We start from the raw sequence: 25,794 nt of genomic DNA on the forward strand, positions 1-25,794 counted from the left end.
CGGTTTCCTTAAAGAGACCATGGCCAACTTTCTTTTGACATCTGTGCTGTCAGCGTTCTACAGCACTGAAGTGCAGCAAACACTGACAATCACTGCACAGAGGTGCAGGGCTGCACCCAGGCTCTCCCATGACTCCCTCCATATGCTTATGGAGGGAATCACAGCAAGCAGGGAGGCCCTCTTCCCTTCCAATGGGCAGAAGAGACCTCCCCAGGAGATCAACGCAGACTGGTTGCACATTGCAGAGGAGGGCACAAGCAGGGATGTCGCCAGGAGGACCTGAGTGCAGTGGCTCAAACGTTTCAATTACTTCATTAGATCAGGAAACGTTAGTACAAAGCCACAGTCAACTTCATCCTGCTGTGCCTCTCATCACATCCCCATCACTCTGCCTTCCCTACTCTACTCCTGCACATCCTCACTCACACCAACTTACCTTGCACGTCCACCCATCCCTCTTTCTCTATCTACATTATCACTTCCCCATCTCACAAGCCACCCCTCACACTCACCCTCATCCTAGTGCTATCATACTAACTAACAACACACAAGGGTGGCCCCTTGGCTGTTTTAGCCAATGTTCATGTAAAGTTTCTGTTAATGTGCTGTCAAACATTGAAACCTTTATTTTCAACACCTTGCTTTCTTGGATAGATTTGTGTGCACCTTTGGAAGTGGCTTAGTGAGTTGCAGTGACTGGTGAAACATAATGGTACCCCCCGCAATGGTGGTGAGTGTGAAAGGAATGGCTTGGACATTGTAGGGATGCTTTATGGTGTTGGTGTGGAGTGGTGCCAACCTGGCGCATCATGTGGCAGCCAGGGTGTACAGCATCAAGCGAAGTAAATCTGGCCATGATGAAGCCATCCCAGGCCTCCCGGGCAGCAATGTGCTCGGGTGCTGATGCCCTCTGTCCTGTGCAGCATCAGGTGATTGTGGAGAAGGTTGATGTTGTTGTTGGTACTGCTGGTGTGCCTGGTGCTGCTGGTGTTGGGGCTGATCGTGACCGGATTCTGAGGGCCAAGGTGAGGCAGTATAAAGGGCACTCATGTTGATGGAATAGATGGCAGGTGAAGCATTCTGTGAATGGTGAGAGAGTTCTTCCAATGAGGTAAGAGTGAATGGAGAGTGGAAAGACTTGCAGCCTGCAGAATCTGTGCTGGAAATGGACTAAGCAACAGCTTCTGCCAGAGGAAAGTGATGGTTTGTCAGGTGGGAGCTTTTACTGTATATTTGCAGCTGTTAAGTAATCAGCTGGAGCAATGGCCACTGAACTCCTGCCTCAGGTTGACAGACGTGGTCCCCGTACAGCGTGGTTCCCGTGGCCATGAAGTTAAAGTGAAAAGGTAAGTTAAAAAAGCCTGTTAATGATCTGTTAACTAGATGCTAATGAGTTTAATTAAGTCACTGCCACTGCCTGTCGGGTCATTCAGCGCTGACAGGCCCGGCATTAGGAAAGGCACGTTGCAGTGGGGTCCAGACCGGCTGTCAAAAAAATCAAATTTCCCACCCAACCCGCAACCGATCCCGCCCACTGACCCCCTGGAAAATTCCGGCCAGAAAGTCTGCAGTAATTTGGAAGTCAGGCACAGACGATGAGGCCTCCCTTTTTAAGTTTAGTGTTAACCAGTTTCAGAAATTTGCTCATCAATAAAGTGAGAATAGCCTACTAATACGGATAATGTGGCGCGTTTTATTATTTTCTATATTAGAAGAAGCATTGGGCCATATATTCCGATGCCTACAGGTGTGTACGCGCTGTGTACACACCCGTAGGGACATCGGAAATGCCGGTTTCAGGCATGCGAAGTGCATGCACTGAAAACTGGCATATCCGATCTGTCAAGAATGCTCTTGACAGATCAGACGCCTGCCCTGGAGAAGGGCCTCTGCGGGTAGAGTCCTGCTTTCTGGAGAACCTCCGCCCGCAGAAAACCCTTAGAAATCTTACACCTGGTAAAAGCAGGTATAAGGCCTGCTTTTACCAGCATAAGAGTTGAAAAAAGTTTTAAAAAAAAGTTTTCACTCATTTATCATTTAAAAATATTTTTACAAAGTAAGTTTATTTTTAGCCCCGTAAAAAACGAATTATTTTTTCAAAAAATTACATTTTTGTTTAAAATATTTAATTTATTGTAATTTCAACTCATTTTTAAAATGTGACTTTAAAAAAAATGTATTTAATGTTTTAAAGTGTTTTTGGGGTGATCTCCATTCATATATTTGACAGGTCTATCTGTCAAGTGTATGAAGGAAGATTCCCTTCTCCTATTGGCTCCCCATGGCACACGTGATCCCAGGGAAGCTTGCGAACCGCATGCACCTCTGGGATACGTGGGCCCTGCGCATTTCGAGTTGGAGAGGCCCAGGAACGGAAGAATTCGCACCTCGGGAGTCCTCAGGTAAGTCCGTAGATTTTTTCCAGATCGGAGGCCTCCGCACGCGAGAAGCCTCCGATCGGAAAATACGGCCCGTTATCTTATAAATTGAAATTCACTGTAAACGTTATCTACTTTGTTCACATATTACTTGTAAAATAAATCATGACTTGGTTCATTATAGTGTGCATCAATTCACCTTTGGGAAAATAGGGAAAATGCATGTTGGGGCACATGCGAGATTAGTGTCCAGTACACAGAACAAGAGGTTTAATTGTTATAATGCTATCGTATGACTAGATATTGGATAATAACATCTGGGTGTAAGGAACAAGGGGTCCAATTATGGACAAGATTGGTAACACTAAACCCAAGAGATTATCTAATGCAGACACAAAATTTGTATGGAGAGGCGATAAAAGAAGCAGGGAGATGGAGGGATTTAGAGAGTGAATTCCTGGGACTAGATACAAGGCAGCTGAAGGCTTTGATATTGGGGGATGGGGTTGGGTACTAAACATCATAGTCAGAGGAATAAAGGAGGGGACATAATGTTGGAGGAAGTTGCAGAGATAGAATGGGGCAAAGCCATGGCTGGACTTGAAGAAGAGGACAAGGATTTAAAATTAAATGTGCTGTGGGCAGGGACTCATTGTAAGTCAGAGAGGACAGGACAGAGTGAGTGGGGTAGGATAGTGGAATTGAGAGTTTTGAACAAGTTTGAGTTTATAGCGGATAGAAAGCTAACAAGGCGGACATTGGAGAAAAATTGAAACTAGAGATAACAAAAGCACGAATAACAGTGTGAGTAGGAGTGGATGTGAGGTAGGGCAGAGGCAGGTGATTATGCAAAGGTGGAAGTAAACGGTCTTGGTGATGGAAAATATGTAGGGTTTGAAGCTCAGCTCTAGGTTGAACAGGACACCAAAGTTGCAATACCACTTTCATGAGTAATGAGGGCTAATTTTCTGTAGCCAACATGTGGAAGCATTTAAATTCAGTGCACATACACAGGAGTGAATAATAACACTTCTATGTCAGGCCTAACGCTGGTTGGATGCCAGGGTAACAGATGTGTATTGCGAGGATGCAGCATCAGCGGTAGGTCAGTTTCATCATTCTTATGTGCAGGAATATTCTGTATGGTAGGGTTGGCGATTAGACTGCTGTTTCTGATCACAGCCTTCCATTTTATGATGCTCCTGCAGCAGTGCTCAACTTCCAGCCCCTTGGAGCGGTAATGAATCCAAAATGCTACTTCCACCTAGCACTCCCACATTTAAATTAGCTGGACCCAGAAATACAACCACACTACCTGACTTAATGTTGGGCAGAGGGGGCAAGGAATAATGCTTTATTATATAGTGAGGATCAGTTATGCCACTTGATATATTTAGCAATGGTTTTGCCTAAACGTGGAAAGTATTTTGGTAGTTGGTATTAAGGACAGCATTTCATTGCAAAATATAGTTTTGTGCATTTGCTAAGTCTGTTGTGAAAGGACAGCCAAAGCATTTCATATTATAGTTACCAATTACAAAGACCAAATTACTAACATGGTAATATCATTGTTTGACAGCAAGAAACACATTAGCCTTGTTGGCACATACATTCTTATTACGGCTGAGTACTCTACACGTTACAGCAAACCTGAAGATGTAACAATGGAAGCCTTTCAGCCTGTATACTATTGATTATGTAAGCTATTGATCTACAAATGTTGGTGTAGCTGCACATCCTGTCCAATCAAACTTGCTATTTTCAACACTTCTGTAGTGATACATGAGTCAATGTACCACTAATTAGTATTTTTCTTAGTATATTATACAAATGGCACACAACTGTTCTATTCCAATTAGCATTAGGAACTTTAAAAATAATATACAAATTGTACTTTCATAAAGTGGAATGAAATTATCTTTAATATTTTGTGAATTGCAACTCACCTGGGAGAGGTGGTAGGTATACATTTCAAAATAAACTTTTAATGTTACACATTTTTAAAACGGTCTTAAGAAGGAGAAAACAATGCCAAAGAACTATTTGGATCAGTACGTCTAAGTACCGTTAGCCACGGTGCTTTGAAGAGCCAGTTAGGCATTAAATAAAAAGAGGGAGAATGGGGAGGTGGTTAAAGAGTCGGCTGGAAATCTACAACTGAGAGTTAAACAACAGGCGGCAATGAAAAAAAAAACATGAAGCATAATGAAACGATCAAAAGAGAGTGGGTCAGCAATTAAAAAGAACAAGGCACAATGGGGGTTAAAGAGTGGGCCGGAATAAAAACAAAAAAAAAGAGCTCTAATCTGAAGTTATCTTTTTTTTTTAAGTGGTTTGGGAATGAAGTACAGCTATGGAACTGTGCCATTTAAAAATATAAATACGGGTGTGTGTCATTTGAAATATATGAGAATGGGCCAATGGCCAAACTGGAGCTTTGTCATTTACATAAGAACAAAAGAAACAGGAGCAGGAGTAGGCCATTCGGCCCCTCGAGCCTGCTCCGCCATTCAATAAGATCATGGCTGATCCAATCTTGGCCTCAACACCACTTTCCCGCTCTCTCCCCATACCCCTCGACTCCCTTGTAGTTCAAATGTCTGTCAATCTCCGCCTTGAATATATTCAATGACTCCGCCTCCACAGCTCTCTGGGGTAGAGAATTCCAAAGATTCACAACCCTCTGAGAGAAGAAATTCCTCCTCATCGCCATCTTAAATGGGCGACCCCTTATTCTGAATCTATGCCCCCTAGTTCTAGATACCCCCACTAGGGGAAACATCCGCTCAGCATCCACCCTGTCAACCCCCCTCAGAATCTTATATGTTTCAATAAGATCACCTCTTATTCTTCTAAACTCCAATGAGTATAGGCCCAACCTGCTCAACCTTTCGTCATATGTCAACCCCTTCATCCCAGGAATCAACCTAGTGAACCTTCTCTGCACTGCCTCCAATGCAAGTATATCCTTCCTTAAATATGGAGACCAAAACTATACGCAGTACTCCAGGTGCGGTCTCACCAGTGCCCTGTAAAGTTGCATCAAAACTTCCCTACTTTTATATTCCATACCCCTTGCAATAAAGGCCAACATTCCATTAGGCTTCCTAATTACTTGCTGTACCTGCATGCTAACCTTTTGTGTTTCATGTACTACGACCCCCAGATCCCTTTGTATCGCAGCATGTTGTAGTCTCACTCCATTTAAATAATCATTTGCTTTTTCATTCTTCCTTCCAAAGTGGATAACCTCACATTTTCCCACATTATACTCCATCTGCCAAATTTTTGCCCACTCACTTAACCTATCTATATCCCTTTGCAGACTCTTTGTGTCCTCCTCACAACTTGCTAACCCATCTATCTTTGTATCATCAGCAAATTTGGCTACAGTACACTCGGTCCCTTAATCCAAGTCATTAATATAGATTGTAAATAGTTGAGGCCCCAGCACTGATCCCTGCAGCACCCCACTAGTTACTGATTGCCAACTGGAAAATGGCCCATTTATCCCGACTCTGTTTTCTGTTAGTTAGCCAATCCCCTATCCATGCCAATATATTACCCCCAACCCCGTGAGCTCTTATCTTGTGCAGTAACCTTTTATGTGGCACCTTATCGAATGCCTTCTGGAAATCCAAATACACTACATCTACTGGTTCCCCTTTATCCATCCTGTTTGTAACATCCTCAAAGAACTCTAGCAAATTTGTCAAACACGATTTCCCTTTCATAAAACCATGTTGACTCTGCTTGATTGTATTATGATTTTCTAAATGTCCTGCTATTACCTCCATAATAATGGATTCCAGCATTTTCCCAATGACAGATGTTAGGCTAACTGGCCTATAGTTTCCTGCTTTCTGTCTCCCTCCTTTCTTGAATAGTGGCGTTACATGTGCGGGTTTCCAATCCGCTGGGACCTCTCCAGAATCCAGGGAATTTTGGTAGATTACAACAAATGCATCCACTATCTCTGCAGCCATTTCTTTTAAGACCCTAGGATGCAGGCCATCGGGTCCAGGGGACTTGTCAGCCTTTAGGCCCATTAGTTTGCCTAGTACTATTTCTCTAGTGTTAGAGATTGTTTTAAGTTCCTCCCTCCCTATAGCCCCTTGATTATCTATTATTATTGGGATTTTTTTAGTGTCTTCTACTGTGAAGACCGATCCAAAATCTGTCATTTCTCTATTTCCCATTATTAATTTCCCAGTCTCATCCTCTAAGGGACCAACGTTTACTTTAGCTACTCTCTTCCTTTTTATATACCTGTAGAATCTTAGGGCTCAATTTTGTCATGGGGCGGGCTGGGGTCGTGTCATCCGCTTTTCGTGTTATCCACCCGATTCCAAATCGATGTGGGAGAATGATGCGATTTTCACATAATTGGGCAATTGAGTTCCAGCGTGTGGGAACCCATGGCCCAATTCGTTGTTTCAGTCTGAAACTCGCCTCCGATGATGTCATCATTGCTGCTGCATTTAAGGTCTGCAAGAAGCCTTGCTTCTTCTGCAGACTGCCAACCTTTTGGCCTTTGCTGTGAGAGGGACCTAGAGGCAAAATGAGCAGTGGGAGACCTAAGTCTGCTCCCAGAATTGATAATGTCGCCCTGCAAGCTTTGGTGGAGGGAGCAAGAGCTAATAAGGAGGTGCTCTTCCCTTCTTCAGGGAGGAAGAAGCCTCCCCAGCAGACGAAGGCTGTGTGGGTCCAGGTGGCCCAGGAGGTCAACTCATTGTCGCTGATCCGCAGAACCTGGCTTCAGTGCAGGAAGAGGTTTCATGACCTTCTGCGCACTGGAAAAGTGAGTATGACTTTCCCATCACCCTCAATCTGATCCCCATTGCCTCTCCTTACCAGCAGTCAGCTTTAGCAACCTCTTCCTCCACATCCCACTTGACACTGACATCCCTGCACCCTTACCCATTCCCTCTCTCTCTATGGTCACATTCACCTAACTATTTGACTATGCAGCCCTCACACCCCCTATCACTGTGATGCTATGAAAACAACTTACAAAACACAGGGAGGGCCCTTGGTCTTGCCACCTCACTCCATCTTTGTCTCCTTCTAAGCATCTATGCTATAGATTCTCTACACTCACTCCTTCATTCTCACTCAAACTCCACTTGTCTCCCTCATTGCAGGAAAAGAGAGCTCATAATAAGAGGGAAAGAGCGAGGACAAGAGGAGGGCCACCCTCAGTAGCCCACCTCACCCCTTGGGAGGAGGCAGCCATGGAGATCGTGGGACTCGAGGACGATGCGCAAGTGGGGGACGGACAGACGGGCGCATCAGAGAAAGCTGGTGACAGAATAGTTTTTCATCTCTCTCATTGACATTGCATGAGTTGCTGATAATGATTCTGAAGCTCTAACAGATGGACTTATGATCATCTGCAATATGTAATGTAACCTTGGCCTCACATCTCTGACTCTTTCCTTTACTCCCCCACAGGACCATCACCAGCACCCGTCCCCTCTATCCAGGAGGAACAGCCTGAGCCTCCAGACTCCTCAGAGGAAGCTACAACCTCTGACGGCGCATCGTCAGCAGAATACAGCCAACCCAGCACCAGCGCAGATACTCACACCTCGGTGGGACCATCGCAAGATAGAGTACTGTTGTCACCTAGTGTATCACAGCTCACAAGTGAGCATCAACAGATTGTGGAGACAGGGACAGCAGTGGAGAGTCCTAGTCGGAGGGCGCAGGACTCTGCCAGCTCGGCTCCACTTTATGTTGACCCTCTGCCTCTGGGTCCATCCAGAAGAACAGCGGTGCTGGAACTCCAGGAACAGGTGCAGGAGTCTCTGGCAGGTTTAGTCTCCAGGGTCGCTGCGAGTGTGGAGCGAATGGAGGAGTCCATCACAAACATGAGCAGAGCCTTTGTGGAGTCATTGGTGCATGAACGCAGCAGCACGGAATGGATGGCAACCTCCGTGGAAAGGATGGCTACAGTAGATGAGAGGATGGCTACAGCCATGGAGGAGCTAAGTCGCCAGAGTGTAGAAAACATGGTGAGTGTTCTGAGTAGACTGACATCTCTGGAGGAGCGATGGTTAGCTATTGAACAGAGAAACCAGACCTTCATGGAAGTCCTTCTCAGTAGGACTGCCAGTGCAGGTATGGGTCCCCATGGCCCCCCTGATGTGGAGCAAGATGCTCTCAAGCCACTTGCAAGCGCTGAGGTGGACCTGACCCATGAGAGGGATGTTGGTGGCAGAGAACAAGGAAGTGGGGGCTCCTCTCCAAGCGCTCACACTTCCGTGCCACTGCTAAGCCCTCAATCAGAGCCCCACCAGAGTCCCCACCCAACTGAGATCGGTGTCTCAACCCCTGCACAACCGCAGGAGCAGCAGACTGTTGCTGAGCCCTCACAGGTTCACAAACCCAGAGGACGCCCGCCAAAGGTGTTGAGACAGGAGCAGCAAGAAAGTGAGCAAGGGGCCTCCACATCTGCTGAAGGCACAGGGGAAGCACCACGTAGGAGCACGCGTAAGAGAAAGATACTGCACAAATAGTCACAAGGGTAGTCACTTGGGTGAAATGTTGTGTTTATTTTTTAAATGCCATCGGTTGGTTATTGTAAATAAAAATTCTGATGGCAACTGTTGCTGTTGTGGCGTGTGTGATTTCGCTAATGGGACTTCCACATTGAGGGCTTAAGATTACTTGCAATTGTCAATATGGTGGTCAGAGTGCTAGGAATCCACTGGATCTTGGCTATTGTCGATGCTCTGGTAAGAAGCTGCGAGGCAAAAGTGCTTGATTGGCTAGGCTAAGCAAATCTGGCCAAGATGAGTGCGTTCCTTGCATCCCGGGCAGCAATGTTCTCGCTTACTGCTGCTGCTGGTTGATGGGCCTCTGCAAGATGTTCGTTTTCGCTCTCCTCCTCCTCCTCATCTGAGGAGGATATGTGAGGAGCTACTTGGTCCTCAGGAATCTGCAAGCCACGACGCTGTGCCATGTTGTGAAGTGCACAGCAAACCACGACGATTCTGGAGACCCTGGCTGCTGAGTACTGCAGGGCTCCACCTGATCTATCCAGGCATCTGAAGCGCATCTTCAGCATGTCGATGGTTTGCTCGATTATGGATCTGATGGAAATGTGGCTGTAGTTGTAGCTCTCCTCAGCTTCGTTGGATGGGCTCCTCAACAGCGTCATTAGCCACGTCTTCAGGGGATAGCTCTTGTCTCCAAGTAGCCATCCATTAAGTTGGTCTGGCGGACTGAAGAGCAGAGGCACACTAGACTGGCGCAGTATGAAGGAGTCATGGCAACTGCCAGGATACATGGCACAAACATGCAAAATGTCCTTCTTGTGGTCACACACCAGCTGCATGTTGAGGAAGCCCTTGCGGTTGACAAAAATACCTGGATTACGATGGCGCGCCTTAAGGGCCACATGTGCACATGACGCCCTGCACCCTTGGAAAGCCTGCCAGATTAGCAAATCCAACGGCACACGCCATGACACTTGCTTGATCCTTGGAGAAATGGATGTGATTATGCGTGATGGCAAAGATGGCATCGGTTACCTGCGTGATGCAAGTTTGTGCGGCCGCCTGGGAAATGCCGCTGATGTCTGCTGCTGATCCCTGGAATGAGCCTGAAGCAAAAAAGTTGAGTGCGGTGGTGACTTTGACAGCCACTGGTAAGGGGTGTCCACCTGCTCCTTTGGGTTCCAGGTCTTGCTGCACCATTGCGCAGATGTCACCCACTACCTCTCGTGAAAGTCGGAGCCACCTTTGGCACTGCTGCTCACTCATGTTGAGGTAGCTGATCCTCTGTCTGTAGACCCTGTTTGAGGGGTATCTCCTGCGCCAACGGCCTTCCATGGGCTGGCGCCTTCTGACCTGTGCAGCTTCAGGTGGGTGAGCAGCAGCTTGACGCTCCTGTTGTTGCCACTGCTGTTCGTGCTGCTGTTGTTGATGGATCTGCTGCTGTCGCGGCTGGTCTTCGTCCTCATCTGATGTCCAGGAGGAAAGGAAATAAATGGTTCCCATGCTTCTGGTAGATGCATCAGTTGAGGAAGCGCTCAGTCAAGGTGGCGAGAGAGGTTTCCCAGGAGGTCACACTGGAGATGGGTGTCAGGCTCCAAACTTCCACAGCTATGGTTATGCCTGCTAAAAGTTCCCCCAGACCTGAGACAACAAAGTCCTGCCACTTGCAAATGATGACTGATCAAATCTCCTATTTAATGGTGGAGCTGCAGATGATAGTCAGCAATCCAATTGTGCTTCTGTCAGGTTTCACCGTCGTGTTTCAGGGGAGACGTGAATCATGTGGGAAACATGTTAAAATCGGAAAGGCCTCTCAAAATGGGATTATGTAGGCAATTTAGTGGTTGTTAAGGGCCTTAAGGGCCTATCCCGCCTCTTGGAGGCGGGACGGAGACGGGATCAGAAACCACGCATTTCGGAAAATTGCTTAGAGGCAGGATAGAGGTGGGGTTGGGCCTGAGGCGGGGTTGGGCCCGCCTGTCACTTTTTGCAATTTTAACACCCCACATGCCTCCATTCCCGCCTCCACGGGCCTGGTAAAATCCAGCCCTTACTGTCTGTTTTTATATTATTTGCTAGTTTACTCCCATACTCTATCTTCTCCCTCTTTATAATTTTTTTAGTCATCCTTTGCTGGTTTCTAAAAACTTCCCAATCCTCTGGTCTACCACTAAACTTCACAATATTGTATGCCTTTCCTTTCAATTTGATACCATCCTTAACTTCCTTAGTTAGCCACAGATGGTGCATCCTTTTTTTAGAGCCTTCCTTTCTCACTGGAATATACCTTTGCTGAGATTTATGAAATAGCTCCTTAAATGTCTGCCACTGCTGATCTACCATCTTACCCTTTAATCTATTTTCCCAGTCCACTTTCGCTAACTCTGTCCTCATACCCTTGTAATTGCCTTTATTTAAGTTTAGGACACTAGTTTCAGACCCAAGTTTCTCACCCTCAAACTGAATTTTAAATTCTACCATGCTATGATCACTCTTTCCCAGGGGATCCTTTACTATGAGATCATTAATTAATCCTGTCTCATTACACATTATCTGATCTAAAATAGCCTTCTCCCTGGTTGGTTCCTCAATGTATTGCTCTAAGAAACCATCCCGAATACACTCTATGAACTCGTCCTCAAGACTACCCTTGCCAATTTGATTTGTCCAATCTATATGATGATTAAAATTGCCCATGATTATTGCAGGACCTTTCTTACAAGCCCCCATTATTTCTTGATTTATACTCTGTCCTACAGTATGGCTACTGTTAGGGGGCTTATATACTACTCCCACCAGTGACTTCTTACCCTCACTATTTCTTATCTCCACCCAAACTGATTCTACATCTTGAGCTTCTGAGCTAATATAATTCCTCACCACTGTAGTGATCTTATCCTTTATTAACAGAGCTACCCCATCCCCTTTTCCTTTCTACCTATCCTTCCAAAATGTCAAATACCCCTGAATATTCAGTTCCCAGCCTTGGTCACCTTGCAACCACGTCTCTGTAATGGGTATCAGATTACACCCATTTATTTCTATTTGTGCCGTCAACTCATCTATCTTGTTATGAATGCTGCATGCATTCAGATAAAGAGCCTTTAATTTTGTCCTTTCACCATTTTTCCTTACTCTGGCTCTATTTTCTGGTGCACTCTTACGGTTGTACGCTCTTCCCCTTCCTGATTCATTCTGGTTATCGTTACCCCTGTTGATGCCTTGCGCTATTGCCTTCTCCTTTCTCTTTGCCTTCCTAAATACCCCTTCACCTGAACCCCTATCTTCTATTTCCAGCTTAGCTTCTCTCCCTTCTGATTAAAAGATAATAGAAAGACTATTAATTTGACTGCACTTTCTCTGTGTTCTCAGTGTGTTTTATAGAGTTTGCCAACTTATCAAGCCTATTGATAGTGTCAACTGGAGTGTTTGATATCTTGTTTGTAGGGGACTAACTAGTGTAAGCTATGCTAACAGTGGCACATCATGAATTTTCATAAGATTCTTGATAGTGAGCTCTGCAAACTGCAGTTTTTGGGCATTTTGGGCTCTTGTATGGATCTTGTAATGGGATGCAGCCAGTGGTCTAACTCTGCCTTCTGTTGTTCCACATTACATTTATATGGTTGGCCCAACTGCATGCCATTCTTGTTCTTCCATCCTTGTTAGAGCAGGGGCTCTTTTCACAACTTCAGCTCCAGAGGTCTAGATCATTATCGCATACAGCAGCAACACGGGAACATTGCAGCATGCAGTCCCTTTCAGACTCATTCTGGTAGTGCACCAGACTCATCCTCTCAGGCCACCGTGACTAAATACTCACATTCCTCTCAAGTCACACAGGCACGTTATCTGATTATCTCTGATAAATTTTGCTCTAACTGAAACTGCCCCAAGTATAAATGGCAGAATATCCACTCTCCAAAGGTAGAATTTTAATCAAAGTTATGTAGCTTTTAGGATGTGAGTTGGGAAGGAAGGAGGCAGGTGGCTCATGCCCAAAGCCTGAGAATCAATTAAAAATAAATGTTGGGTGAAAATATCATCTGGAAGGGGAAAAATTAGTTAAATCTATACACTTGGGGAAAAAATTCATCCACTTAGCACCTCCCGTTAGTGCCAGCAGATGGCACTAACAGGGCGCTAGAGCATTATCACCAGGGCGAGATGAATCCAGCGCAGCACGCCAAATCACATCCCCCTGCAACGCTGCTGGCAATAGTTAGCGCCGGGAGCCTCAGTGCCAGGTGGATCGTGATGTCAGTGAGTGTGCAATGCTCATTGACTGCCCGATCTGCAAAATTGATTGTCGCCACTTATCTTACCACCTGGAGTAAACCGGGAGAGCTGGCATGAAGCAGCAGGAAGCCAACTCCAGGGACGTTATTTAAAGGGATCATCAGTAATGACTCACACTGTCAGGTTAGTGGAGTTTCAGTGGTTTCTTGTCAGTTTCACATAGTCCAACAGTTTCATTCAGTAATTTCAAGGTTATTTTGTATCAGGAGTGTTGTGGCAACTAAAAAGTAGTTACATTTATTCTTTAAAAAAATCAAACTGCTACACTTGGTTACATTAATGGGGGTGGGACTGGCAGTCGACCTCACCCTCCAGGATCTACTGCAGAGGGAGCGCAGACAGTGAGAAAGACTGGAACATGTGGCCAGAGGGAAGATGAGGGCCATCAGGGCTCTTAAAAGGAGGCTTTACTCTCTGAGGTTATTCCAAGAGCACTTCTCCTACCTCCAATTAAGTGAGGAGCAGTGTATTAGAAGGCTCCGCTTCATCAAGGAGGTGGTCACAGAACTCTGCCACCTCCTGCAACCAGAAGTCGAGCCTCAGATCAGGGTGACCACAGCTCTCTCAGTGGCAGTCAAGGTCACCGTTGCCCTCAATTTCTTCACCAGCGGATCCTTCCAGTCTGCAACAGGAGACATAGCTAACATCTCGCAGATCGCTGTCCATCGCTACATCCGGGAGGTCACAGAGGCTCTCTATAGTAGGAGAAAGGACTGCATTTCCTTCCCCATCACCAGAGAGAAGCAGGGCAAGTGTGCATGTGACTTTGCCAGGATAGCGGGATTCCCCATGGTGCAGGGTGGCATTGACTGCACCCACATGGCTTTGCAGGCACCGCATAACAATCCTTCTGTAACCGCAAAGGCTACCACTCACTTAATGTGCTGTTGGTGTGTGACCACACACAGCGAATCCTCAATGTCAATGCCAGTTATCCTGGCAGCAGCCACGATGCCTTCATTCTGCACCAGACCAGTGTGCCAGCTCACTTCCAGCCACCATGTCAAGCTCGTGGCTTGCTGCTCAGAGACAGGGGCTATCCACTCTCCACCTGGTTCATGACTCCCCTCCGCAACCCCAACACTCCTGCCCAGTCACCAGGAACATCAACAAGCAGACCATCAGCCTGCTGGAGCAACGGTTCTGCTGCTTTGACTGCTCAGAAGGAGCCGTCCAGTACACGGCTGAGCGGTTGTCCCATTTCATGGTGGTCTGCTGCAGGTTCCACAACTTGCCCATCATGAGGGCCTAGCCCTTGCCACCAGGAGGAGGAAGAGGGAGAGGAAGAGGAGGATGAAGAGGAAGAGGAAGACAAGGAGAACAATGAGGAGGAGGAGGAACAGGAGCGAGGGAGGAGGCAGCCACTCAATCGGCCTTCCGGAAGGGCGGTCTGTGATCGCCTCAACAGACTGCAGTTCGAATGAATTAAACCCCAGATCCCGTTGCTCACCACATCCCCATCATTCCATCCCTGTCGCAAGCCATATCACAGCGCAAAACTGAAAAGAGAGACACCACAAAAGAATCCAAACTTAATTAATAAATTGATCAAAAATCAGTGAACACATAGTAACACCAAAAATATTAACTATTCACCCTTGTACAATCCCTTAGTGCCTCGTTACTGTGCCTTTGCCTACCCTAGTGCTCCTACAAAGTGTTGTCCCAGTGGCTGCAGCAGGGCTGGTGGAAGGCTGCTGAATGTCCATGCGGGAGACTTCAGATGGCCTTGCAGGATGCCCTCGACCAGCTCTGGGCCTGGACTGCTTGGCTGAAGACTGCATCACCTCAGCATGGGCGGCAGCAGTCTGGGCTGGCTGGATGACAGGCAGCAACAAGGGCAATGGCGGAGTGGCAGTGGTGGGAGCAGGATTGCTGTTATCCTGAGAGAGGACAGCAGCGTCCTGCTCCACGTACCCACTGCTTCTCCCCCAGGGCAGCACTTCAGCATCCCTAGCAATCTGTTGGAGCACAGTCTGCTGGCCTGCTGTGACACCGTGAAAGCCCCGTTCGACGGTGGTAGACACAGCCACGATGGCAGCAGTCAGAGCTTGCGTGGCATCAAGCTGAGACTGTATGAGAGCAGTCTGAGAATCAATGGCACCAAGCAGAGACTGCATTACAGCACTAAGACATTGCATCGCTTCCGTCTGTGCTGCAATGGAAGCTGCCAGATCGCCCATCATACGCATCATCCGGTCTGGGTCACCAAGGTCTCTCTGGGAGTCATTGCAGACTGGAATTGATAGGCTCCATGGTGTGCGCAGAGTCTTGTGCAATGTTGGAGGCGGACTTCCCCATACTCCGTCCCATTACCGACAGGCTCTTGGGCACCCTTGCCATTGCACCGATCATCTCCAGGTGCATGCCCATCACCCTTCTTCTAAATGCCTCCCCATTGAGGTCCTGTGCAGCAGAACTCACGAGCTACCCTTTCCCCCTTGCCTTGCTGCAGTCCACTTGTCCCCGGTGCCTCTCCCTGTGCAGATCCCGTTACTATGCTATCTGTAAAGAACGCATAGTGCCAGTATCTGAGCTGGTGCCTACATTGATGTGGTGTGTTCTTCCTCCTCCTCGTCTCTCGCCCTCTATCGTGCCCTCAGGGACAGGCTGCTCAGGTGCTTGCTGATTATCTGAAAGCATAAAGATACAAGGGTTGGGTTAAGGTGAGGGGAGGGGGTGCAGGATGGGAGAAATGCATGTATACAGTATGATTAGCTGGAAAGTGCAAAAGGCTTGTGGGGTGAGGGGGAAGTGGGATGTGAGAGGAAGGAGTAGGGATGAACATACCGTTGTTGTCCCCAAGGGGGTCAACGTCGCCAGTGGCCATGGCACCCACCACCTGGCGCCCAATAATTTACAGCTCTTGATTCTCCAGCGCACACAGTGGCTGGGTGTCGGCTTGTCCCCCGCCTGTGCGCTCCTGCTTCCTCCTGTTGTGAGCCATCTTGGCCTGCTAGAGAAAGTAAAGTGTTTGGGTGGTGTGCCTGCCATAGTTGAATAGCTGTCATTGTGTGCAAGGTGTAAGATGTGGGTGTGAGTGTTGGTAGGTAGAGATTGTTGGTGGGTGAGTACTGAGGTGTGGCGTTTTGGGCAGTGTGTGCAGACTGTGGTACAGATGGTGGTATGTAGCATTTGTTGAAGCATTCACTCACCCTGACCACCCAAGTGAGATTGTAAAATTTCTTCCTGCACTGTGTGTAAGCCCTGGGGACCACAGTGCTGCCCGAAACATGCTGCGCTACCTCCCTCCACATGGTGCGGAAGACTTGTGGCAAGGGCCTCCTGCCATTTGCTGGGTAGAGCACCGTCTCACCACAGTGAAAACCAATGCCTCCAATGCTTCATTGGAGAATCTGCAAGCTCTCTCCCTGGGCCATAGACCTGCCATGAGCACACCTGGTTCAGTCTTCTGGCTCCTTCTCCTTGTTCTGCTTCTGCTTGCAGAGGCAGATGCACAGCCAGCAATGCTGAGAATGAGGTGCTCCAGCATCAATGAACCTCCCCTTTAAGAAGTGAAAAATGCCTGTGGCAATTGAGTTGCGATTAGACTGCACCTGATGTTGGTCCACCCTTTGAGTGTAACACCAATGAGCTTGGGTTTTAAGACTTGATTTGGGACTCCAATCATTTTATTGAGCAGTGAGCACGAATTTTGCGTGCAATCTAAAGCATTTGCGCCTGGCGCTAATTCTCCAACCTTTCTACTGACACTGCCCATTCCTTGGCTGTAATGAATTTCTAGCCCTTAAAGTGAACGATTTAAAAGTTAAAATTGATAAAAAACTAAAGAACTTACCTTCTACACCAGGAAGCCAAGATGGCGGACAGTAAGAGATGAGAAAAATAAAGGTGGGGTGGTGGGGTGAGGGGAGAAACTGTTCCACAGAGCCGCTTGGCGACCAGAGCCTTCAACTGCATGCAACTCAAAGCAATTCTTTTCAGTCTATTTTGCCAAGACAGATCCATGTGCTATATTTCACGGCTCAGATTAACATTGGAAATCATATTGAAGCGCCACGTACAGGCATCAGAGACAAGAAAGTATAACAGGTACGTGTGAACACATTTAATGTAGGGAAAGTCTACAGGAAAGTGGTTTAATACAATACATGACAAATGTTCTGGATTTTAGTAATATACTTGTAAATCTCACATGGCATTACTCATCACAGAATCACAGAATCACAGAAACCCCACCACAGTGCAGATAGAGGCCATTTCGGCCCATCGAGCCTGCACCGACACATATCCCACCCGATCCCCGTAACCCCTACACCAAGACATGTCCCACCCTATCCCCGTAACCCCACGTATTTAATCCCCCTAACACTAAGGGTCAATTTATCATAGCCAATCAACCTAACCCGCACATCTTTGGACTGTGGGAGGAAACCGGAGCACCCGGAGGAAACCCACGCAAACAAGGGGAGAATGTGCAAACTCCACACAGACAGTCACCCGAGGCCGGATTCGAACCCGGGTCCCTGGCGCTGTGAGGCAACAGTGCTAACCACTATGCCACCGTGCTGCCCTCGTGGTGAGCCACAAGTTCTTATGCCATGAAGGGCATAATATTAGGGCTGCTGAAAGGGTCAAAAACAATGGCCTAGAAATTCAGTCGCGTTTGCGCCCACTTATTGGCTATAGAGTGGTTTGCGCCGGAAGTTTTTTAGCGCCCGAAATTCAGTTGGTCCCTAACATCGGCGTTAGCCGGTAGCGCTGCGCCGGCACCGATGACGTCATCGGTGTGCGCAGCGCCCCGGTTCCAATGCTATTCCGTCCCGATGGCCAAATTCAGTTGCGGCCGCCTCGCCCGTAGCGGCCGCAAACAGCGTTTGAAAAACGGTGCCTTGCAGCTCCGAGAGGCCGGCGCATAAAGGTGGAGGGGCGGCCGGCCGCTTTCCCGGCGGCCGCCTGGCCGCACCTCCCTCCCCGGACTCCTGCACCACCCCCCCGCAGCATTGGTGTCTGACTCCCGCGAGCCCGGCACTTCTCCGTGGTGCCGGGCTCATTTGCCGGGGGAATCCAGCGGCGATCTCACGGCTGCAGGCAGCTCCTCCTTAAGAGAAGGAGGAGGCCTGCAGTACCCCAGCCTGCCGCACCGCATCGGGTGCCGCAGCGGCAGCTGGACGCCTGAAACTGACTTTCATCGCCCCAAACGAGGCGGCCAAACCCTGCAATAGCGCCCGCCTCCGTCTTGGGGCGGCGCAACTGAATTTCAGGCGGGCGCTACGGGAATCCGGGCGAGCGCAAAATTTCGGGCACTAAAGACCTGGCGCGGCGATACCAAATTTTTAGCCCAATGTGCTTAAGCTGCGTGGCCACGCAACCATGCAGCTCTCTGGACCTCCTGCGCAGCCGGTTTTTCAATGCGAAAAACCGTGCATGTACAGTGTTTTGAATGGGCCACGCAGCCCCTTAAAGGGGCCGCGCACCCCTCAAAAATTAACAGGAACATTTTATTAACTGGTATTCTGAGAGTCTTCTGCTAGCACTTTGGGGACTGAGTTTGACACCTCTGTCCATAATTCTGTGAAAATTATAAATATGTGACCTTTATTTTGTATCCATTCCTTTGCCTATGTATTTAATTGTTATACCTTACTATTTTTAAAGCTGAGAATATAGAGCAAGATGGTATGCAAAATAAACCAAATGGAGGTAGATATCCAGTATTTGGTAGTACAGGGTTGGGGAAGTGGAATTTAGCTGGATGTGAGGGGCACTCTTTTACTTTAGTACCACTGGGTCTTGGGTTTTGGTAATGCTGGAGAATGGTTCTGGAGTTTGGCAGAACTGTAATGGGACTGTTTGAGTTTGATAGGTTGTTAGCCTGACAGTGATGAAGGGTTGGCAACTTTATCTGCAAACAATGAATTTGCTGTTTTGCGATTGGTTCCTGGACAAGTATCTCTGTTTCTGTGTCACAGCTGTAAGAAAATATAAACATTCTAACTACCATCAACAAAACACAGGTGATAATTAGAGTGTTCGAAATTCAATTCATTTGTTTTTTTTAAACGTGTAAAAAGAACTTAAATTAAGGAAAGGCATTGTATGCCTATTTCCTTCTCCATATCTGTATCCCATAGCTGTTCGTTATTACAATATTTATATTTTTTAACTATCAGTAAAATCCAGGTGATAATTAGAATCTGTTCTGTCAACATAACACAGGTGAAAATCAGGTGATAAGGAGAAACTGCTTCAAAATTCAACTCTTTTTGAAAATTAAATTCAAATTATGATGAGAAAAGGCCACTTGAGTCTGAAGGAAGATGTTTACATAGGACTCCTCAATGGAATTTACAACAAGTATCCTGATTTTAATTACATATTTCTCATTTTGCTGGCAATTGATGGTATAACATGTTGCTTGGAGGTAAAGCCTGCCAAAAAACCTTCTGTGTTGTGAGATATTTGGATCTCAACAAACAGGTCTTATTTGATAATATGTAAATTAACATAAGAATATGGTTACCAACATGCATTACTTCATTGTTACCCATTTGGTTTAATAAAGCAAAAAATTTGATTGCATTATATTTTGGTTTTGATCAAAATGTTATTCTATAAATGTTATCATTTGATATAACTAAAATAAAATGCACTTTGTGCAATCAAAATGCCATAACTTTGTAGACATTAGACAAAATATCCTTGGCATTTCATGTCACTCAATCCCTTGCCCGCATGCAAACTCGCTAAGCAAGAAAGGGTTAAGTTTAGTCAAATGGCCTGAGGCTTCACTTCCTTTAAAGGCAATGCTTCAAGACAATGCTGTAAGATTCAACCACAAAATGAAAGGATTAATAACATGATAAAGCTTTCTTTTTAAGTTGAAACACCCCCCACACACCATAGAAAAACTGAACAAGTACCATCTCAAATGGGAGAGACCATATTAGATAGCCTCCCTTGAAATCATTCTCTTGAGACAAAGACCACAAGGTCACAGGTTTGATTCCTGATCTACAACTGATTTCAGCTAGGATAGGAAGGGACTCAAGAAATAGCATCAATGTGACCTTTCCTATTCCCACAAGATATAAAGGGCAGATTAAAAGCAAAGGACCAATGTTTATCTTGACTTTAAAAAAACATACTCACTCCTAAACAAGGTTCCAAGGATGGCAGGGTGAGAGTTTGATGCGTAGAGGATGTTTCAACTTGAATAATGGAAGTGGCACTTCCTGGAAGGTAATCTATCGTTCTTCTTTATTCTTTGCGTTTTGTACACACCGTAAGAGCCTGACCAAGCAGTGCAATTATGAAAAGCAGGTAAGAAGCACTGACACAGGATGTGAAATGTTGGCATCTTGAATGAATCAGCTAAAATATAAACCATCCACATATGATGAATTTATGGATTGCTTTGCACAAGTATGCAGATTACTTTATGTAGCAATCTTCCAGATAATATCAATCAAGACATGCTCCAAGTTGTCTAAAACATGGAGGTCGACTTCATAGACTACCACCTGACCAATTCTAAAGGTTCCCTGCCTGCCAGAAGATAGAAAACCTGAATAGAGAAAGGGTTTACTGGGAGGAATATAAGAAAACACAGAAGAAAGACTGGAGACATTGGGATATTCACCCTGGAAAGGAGACATCTGAGAGGTACTCTTGTAGGGGTATACATTAAAGTAAATGGTTTAGGTAAGCTAAATCCAGAATATTATTTTAAATTGCAAGAGTAGGACAAGGGTATATAGGTTCAAACTAGAAAAATGTAACTTTAGAATTGATAGGAAATTCTCTTTCATGCAGATCATCCAGGCAGAGTGTTAGAAGTGAAAATCCTGGACACATTTAAGAAACAATTAGATACGGTAATGGGAGGACTGTAGGGTGCTTTTGGATGGATGAACTAAAGTGGATTCAATGGTTTTCCTTATCCGTAATGATCTTGTGAAATACAGAATGCATTCCAACATTCATTTAGGTAGCCTCTGTTTCGAGATAGACTGGCCTATAGCCCAAGGTCAAATATCAGCCATGATACTGAATGACGGAGCAGGCTCGAGGGTCATATGACCTACTCCTGCTCCTACTTCTTATGTTCTAAGACCCATAAGACATATAGCTCACATGATTTCCAAACAAATTTAATGTGATCTACATTTTAAAAAGCTGGCACTCCGAGACCACATGTAATCTGAGATTCTCCTCTTCTGGACAGAGTTCTGGTGGGGTGGGACTTACACCCACTCCTCCAAATCTGCCAAAGGCCATCAGATTTCCTGGGTAGGGGTTCATTTGCGACACGTGATGGGCTCCTGGCAGGATTCCCACTGCCATGAAAGAGCTTGCCAGTGCGAGTGTGAAAAATTCCAATGGTGTTGTAATGGAGGTAAACACAAACCTCCATGGCCAAACCCTTTTGCACTGCAAAGTTGTACAGCCCACAGAAACCTACCACTATGTGAGATGCTGCTTCGATGTATATTGCAGAACCCCTCTAGATCTATTTATTTGAATGCAAGGAGTCTTGCGAGTAAGGCAGATGAATTGAAGGTGTTGATGAACACATGGGAGCATGATATTGTTGCTACCACAGAGACATGGTTGAGGGAGGGCCAGGACTGGCTGCTCAATATTCTGGGGTATATAATCTTCAGGTGAGACAGAGGGGGGTGTAAAAGAGGAGGGGGTGTTGCAATATTAATCAAGGAGTCAATTACTGCTGTAAGGATGGATGATATCTCAGCAGGTTCCTCTAATGAGGCCATATGGGTAGAACTTAAAAACAAAAAGGGGGCAAGCACTTTGCTGGGAGTGTACTATAGGCCCCCAAACAGTCAGGAGGAGATAGAGGAACAGATATGTAGTCAAATATCAGAGAAGTGTAGAAATAATAGGGTCATAATAGTAGGGGATTTCAACTTCCCCAATATTAACTGGGATAGTCAGAGTGTGAAAGGCTTAGCGGGTGCGGAATTCTTAAAGTGCATCCAGGAGAGCTTTTTGGGCCAGCATGTAGAAAGTCCTACAAGAGAGGGGGGCGGTACTGGACCTAATTCTAGGGAATGTAGCCAGGCAAGTGGTAGAACTGTCAGTAGGAGAGCATTTTGGTGAGAGCATAGTTCGGTGAGATTTAAGGTAGTCATGGAAAAGGACAAAGATGGACCGGAAATAAAGGTTCTAAATTGGGGGAAGGCCGATTTTAATATGATAAGGCAGGATCTGGCCAAAGTGGACTGGGATCAGCTACTTGTAGGAAAATCCACATCAGAGCAGTGGGAGTCTTTCAGAAAGGAAATAGAGAGAGTACAACGCCAACATGTTCCCGTAAAGGTCAAGGGTGGGACCAACAAGCCCAGGGAATTCTGGATGTCAAGGGATATACAAGAATGGATTAGGAAAAAAAGGGAAGCTTTTGGCAGATACAAAGGACTAAAAACAGTGGAAGCCCTAGTGGAGTATAGAAAGTGCAGGGGGGGTACTTAAAAAAGAAATTAGGAGAGCGAAGAGGGGGCATGAAAAAACACTGGCGGGCAAAATAAAGGAAAATCCCATAGTGTTTTATAAGTATATTAAGGGCAAGAGGATAACCAGGTAAAGAATAGGGCCTATTAGGGACCAAAGTGGCAATCTTTGTGTAGAGCCGGAAGATGTAGGTGAGCTTTTAAATGAATATTTTGCATCTGTGTTCACTATGGAGAAGGACGATGTAGGCATAGAAATCAGGCAGGGGGGTTGTGATATACTTGAACAAATTAATATTGAGCGGGAGGAGGTACTAGCGATTTTAGCAGGCTTAAAAGTGGATAAATCCCCAGGCCCTGAGGGGATGTATCCCAGGCTGCTGTGTGAGGCAAGGGAGGAGATTGCAGGGGCTCTGACACAAATTTTCAGAACCTCTCTGGCCACAGTGGAGGTGCCAAAGGACTGGAGAACAGCTAACATAGTACCATTATTCAAGAAGGGTAGTAGGGATAAACCAGGGAATTACAGGCCAGTGAGCCTAACATCAGTGGTAGGGAAATTATTCGAAAAAATTCTGAGGGACAGAATTAATCTCCACTTGGAAAGGCAGGGATTAATCAGGGCTAGTCAGCATGGCTTTGTCAGGGGGAGATCATGTCTAACAAATTTGATTGAATTTTTCGAGGGGGTGACTAGGTGTGTGGATGAGGGTAGTGCAGTTGATGTAGTCTACATGGACTTCAGTAAGGCTTTTGACAAAGTCCCACATGGGAGACTGGTCAAGAAGGTAAGAGCCCATGGGATCCACGGCAATTTGGCACATTGGATCCAAAATTGGCTTAGTGGTAGGAGGCAGAGGGTGATGGTCGAAGTTTGTTTTTGTGACTGGAAGCCTGTGTCCAGTGGTGTACCGCAGGGATCGGTGCTGGGTCCTTTGCTGTTTGTAGTGTACATTAATGATTTAGATATGAATGTAGGAGGTATGATCAGTAAGTTCACAGATGACACGAAAATTGATAGAGTGGTAAATAGCAAGTAGGGAAGCCTCAGGCTACAGGATGATATAGATGGTTGGTCAGATGGGCAGAACAGTGGCAAATGGAATTTAACCCTGAAAAGTGTGAGGTGATGCATTTTGGGAGGACTAACAAGGCAAGGGAATGCACAATGAATGGTAGGACCCTAGGAAGGACAGAGGATCAGAGGGACCTTGGTGTGCATGTACATAGATCCCTGAAGGCAGCAGGACAGGTAGGTAAGGTGGTTAAAAAGGCATATACTTGCCTTCATTAGCCGAGGCATAGAATATAAGAGCAGGGAGGTTATGATGGAGCTGTACAAAATGCTAGTTAGGCCACAGCTGGAATACTGTATGCAGTTCTGGTCGCCACACTATAGGAGGGATGTGATTGCATTGGAGAGGGTACAGAGGAGATTCATCAGGATGTTACCTGGGCTGCAGCACTTCAGCGGCATTATGAGGGGCATAGATAGGCTAGATAGAAAGGAACTTTTCCCCTTAGTAGAGGAGTCAATAACCAGGGGACATAGTTTCAAGGTAAGGGGCAGGAGGTTTAGAGGGGATTTGAGGAAGAACTTTTTCACCCAGAGTGTGGTTGGAATCTGGAACTCACTGTCTGAAAGGGTGGTAGAGGCAGGAAACCTCACAACATTCAAGAAGCATTTAGATGAGCACTTGAAATGCCATAGCATACAAGGCTACCGACCAAGTGCTGGAAAATGGGATTAGAATAGATAGGGCTTGATGGTCGGCGCAGATACGTTGGGCCGAAGGGCCTCTTTCTGTGCTGTATAACTCTATGGGCTGGATTTTCATTGAGGAGGCGGGTAGGAGGTGGGACTACAACTTTCGGGGTTGTAGTCCCACCTCCATTGAGTTGTAGCCAACCCACGTGATTTTGACTTGATTGACCTTGTTGAGCCCACCCAGCGGGCTCAGCAGGCCAATTAAGGGTCACCCGGCAACAGGTGACGTCACAGATTGATATTTCATCCGTCAAGACCTTTTGACAGATGAAATATCAGCGTTTGACAGCTGTTTGAAGCTGTCAAACACTGACAATCTGTACTCCAAGTTAATTCCTTCCTCTCAGGATGATTTAGAGATCTCTCCGGAACAGAAAGCTGAATGCTGCAAGTTTTGACAGCTCATGGCCATTCTGCTTTCTGTGCCGGTGAGATGAGGGACTCCCGAGACCTGAAGGAAGGAAGGCTGTAAAGGTAAGTAAAACTTCTTTAGACACTTTAAACACACCAAACACACTTATCTCTGCACTCAGGCACCCATCACTCACCTGAACATCGGACATCTCGACCCCTCCAAGCCCTTCAGCCCGACGGCCCGCCTCGCTAACTTGCCATGGTTTGGAGCCGTCGGGAATCCCACACTTCAAGAATGACAATAGGGATTACGCTAAAAACTGCCTGTTAACTACCTGTTAACAGGCAGTTAATTGGCACTAATCCCCTTCCCGCCTCAGGGAGTTGGGTCCCAGTGCAGGTCGGGTACCCACCTCCTTTGAAACTGGCATGTTTCTGGCACTGGGTTGGGGGCGGGATGGGTTCCTGCCCCCTGATTTTGGAATTTTAACCCCCCACACGCCTCCAATCCCGCTTCCACGGCCCAATGAAAATCCTGCCCTATGACTCTATCTATCAAGGTAACAAAAGCACCCCTTTCGCATTTCTCTTGTAGAAGAATGTGTCTCATTGTGGTACTCCTCAGCTGCTCTTCTTGCAGCTCCCAGAGGGATCATGGCAGCAGGAGACATAATATATCTCCCATATACCAGCTAATTACTTCAGATTCTTGCGTGAAGAGATCAGGGAGGACAAAAGCATCACAACAACTTTCAGCAAATCAGATATTGACATGCAGAATTCTTTGAATCTTGTCACACATGATCTGTACATTCAGCGAGTGAAAGCCAAGAAAGACTTGCGTTTATATAGCGCCTTTCCCGACCGCCGGACGTCTCAAAGTGCTTTACAGTCAATGAAGTACTTTTGAAGTGGAGTCACTGTTGTAATGTGAGAAACACGGCAGCCAATTTGCACACAGGAAGGTCCCACAAACAGCAATGTGATAATGACCAGATAATCTGTTTTTGTTATGTTGGTTGAGGGATAAATATTGGATAACTCCCCTGCTCTTCTTC

Source organism: Somniosus microcephalus, chromosome 12, assembly GCF_052327205.1.
Source record: "Somniosus microcephalus isolate GS21.2 chromosome 12, FLI_Smic_1.0, whole genome shotgun sequence".
In the NCBI taxonomy this organism is placed as follows: Eukaryota; Metazoa; Chordata; class Chondrichthyes; order Squaliformes; family Somniosidae; genus Somniosus; species Somniosus microcephalus.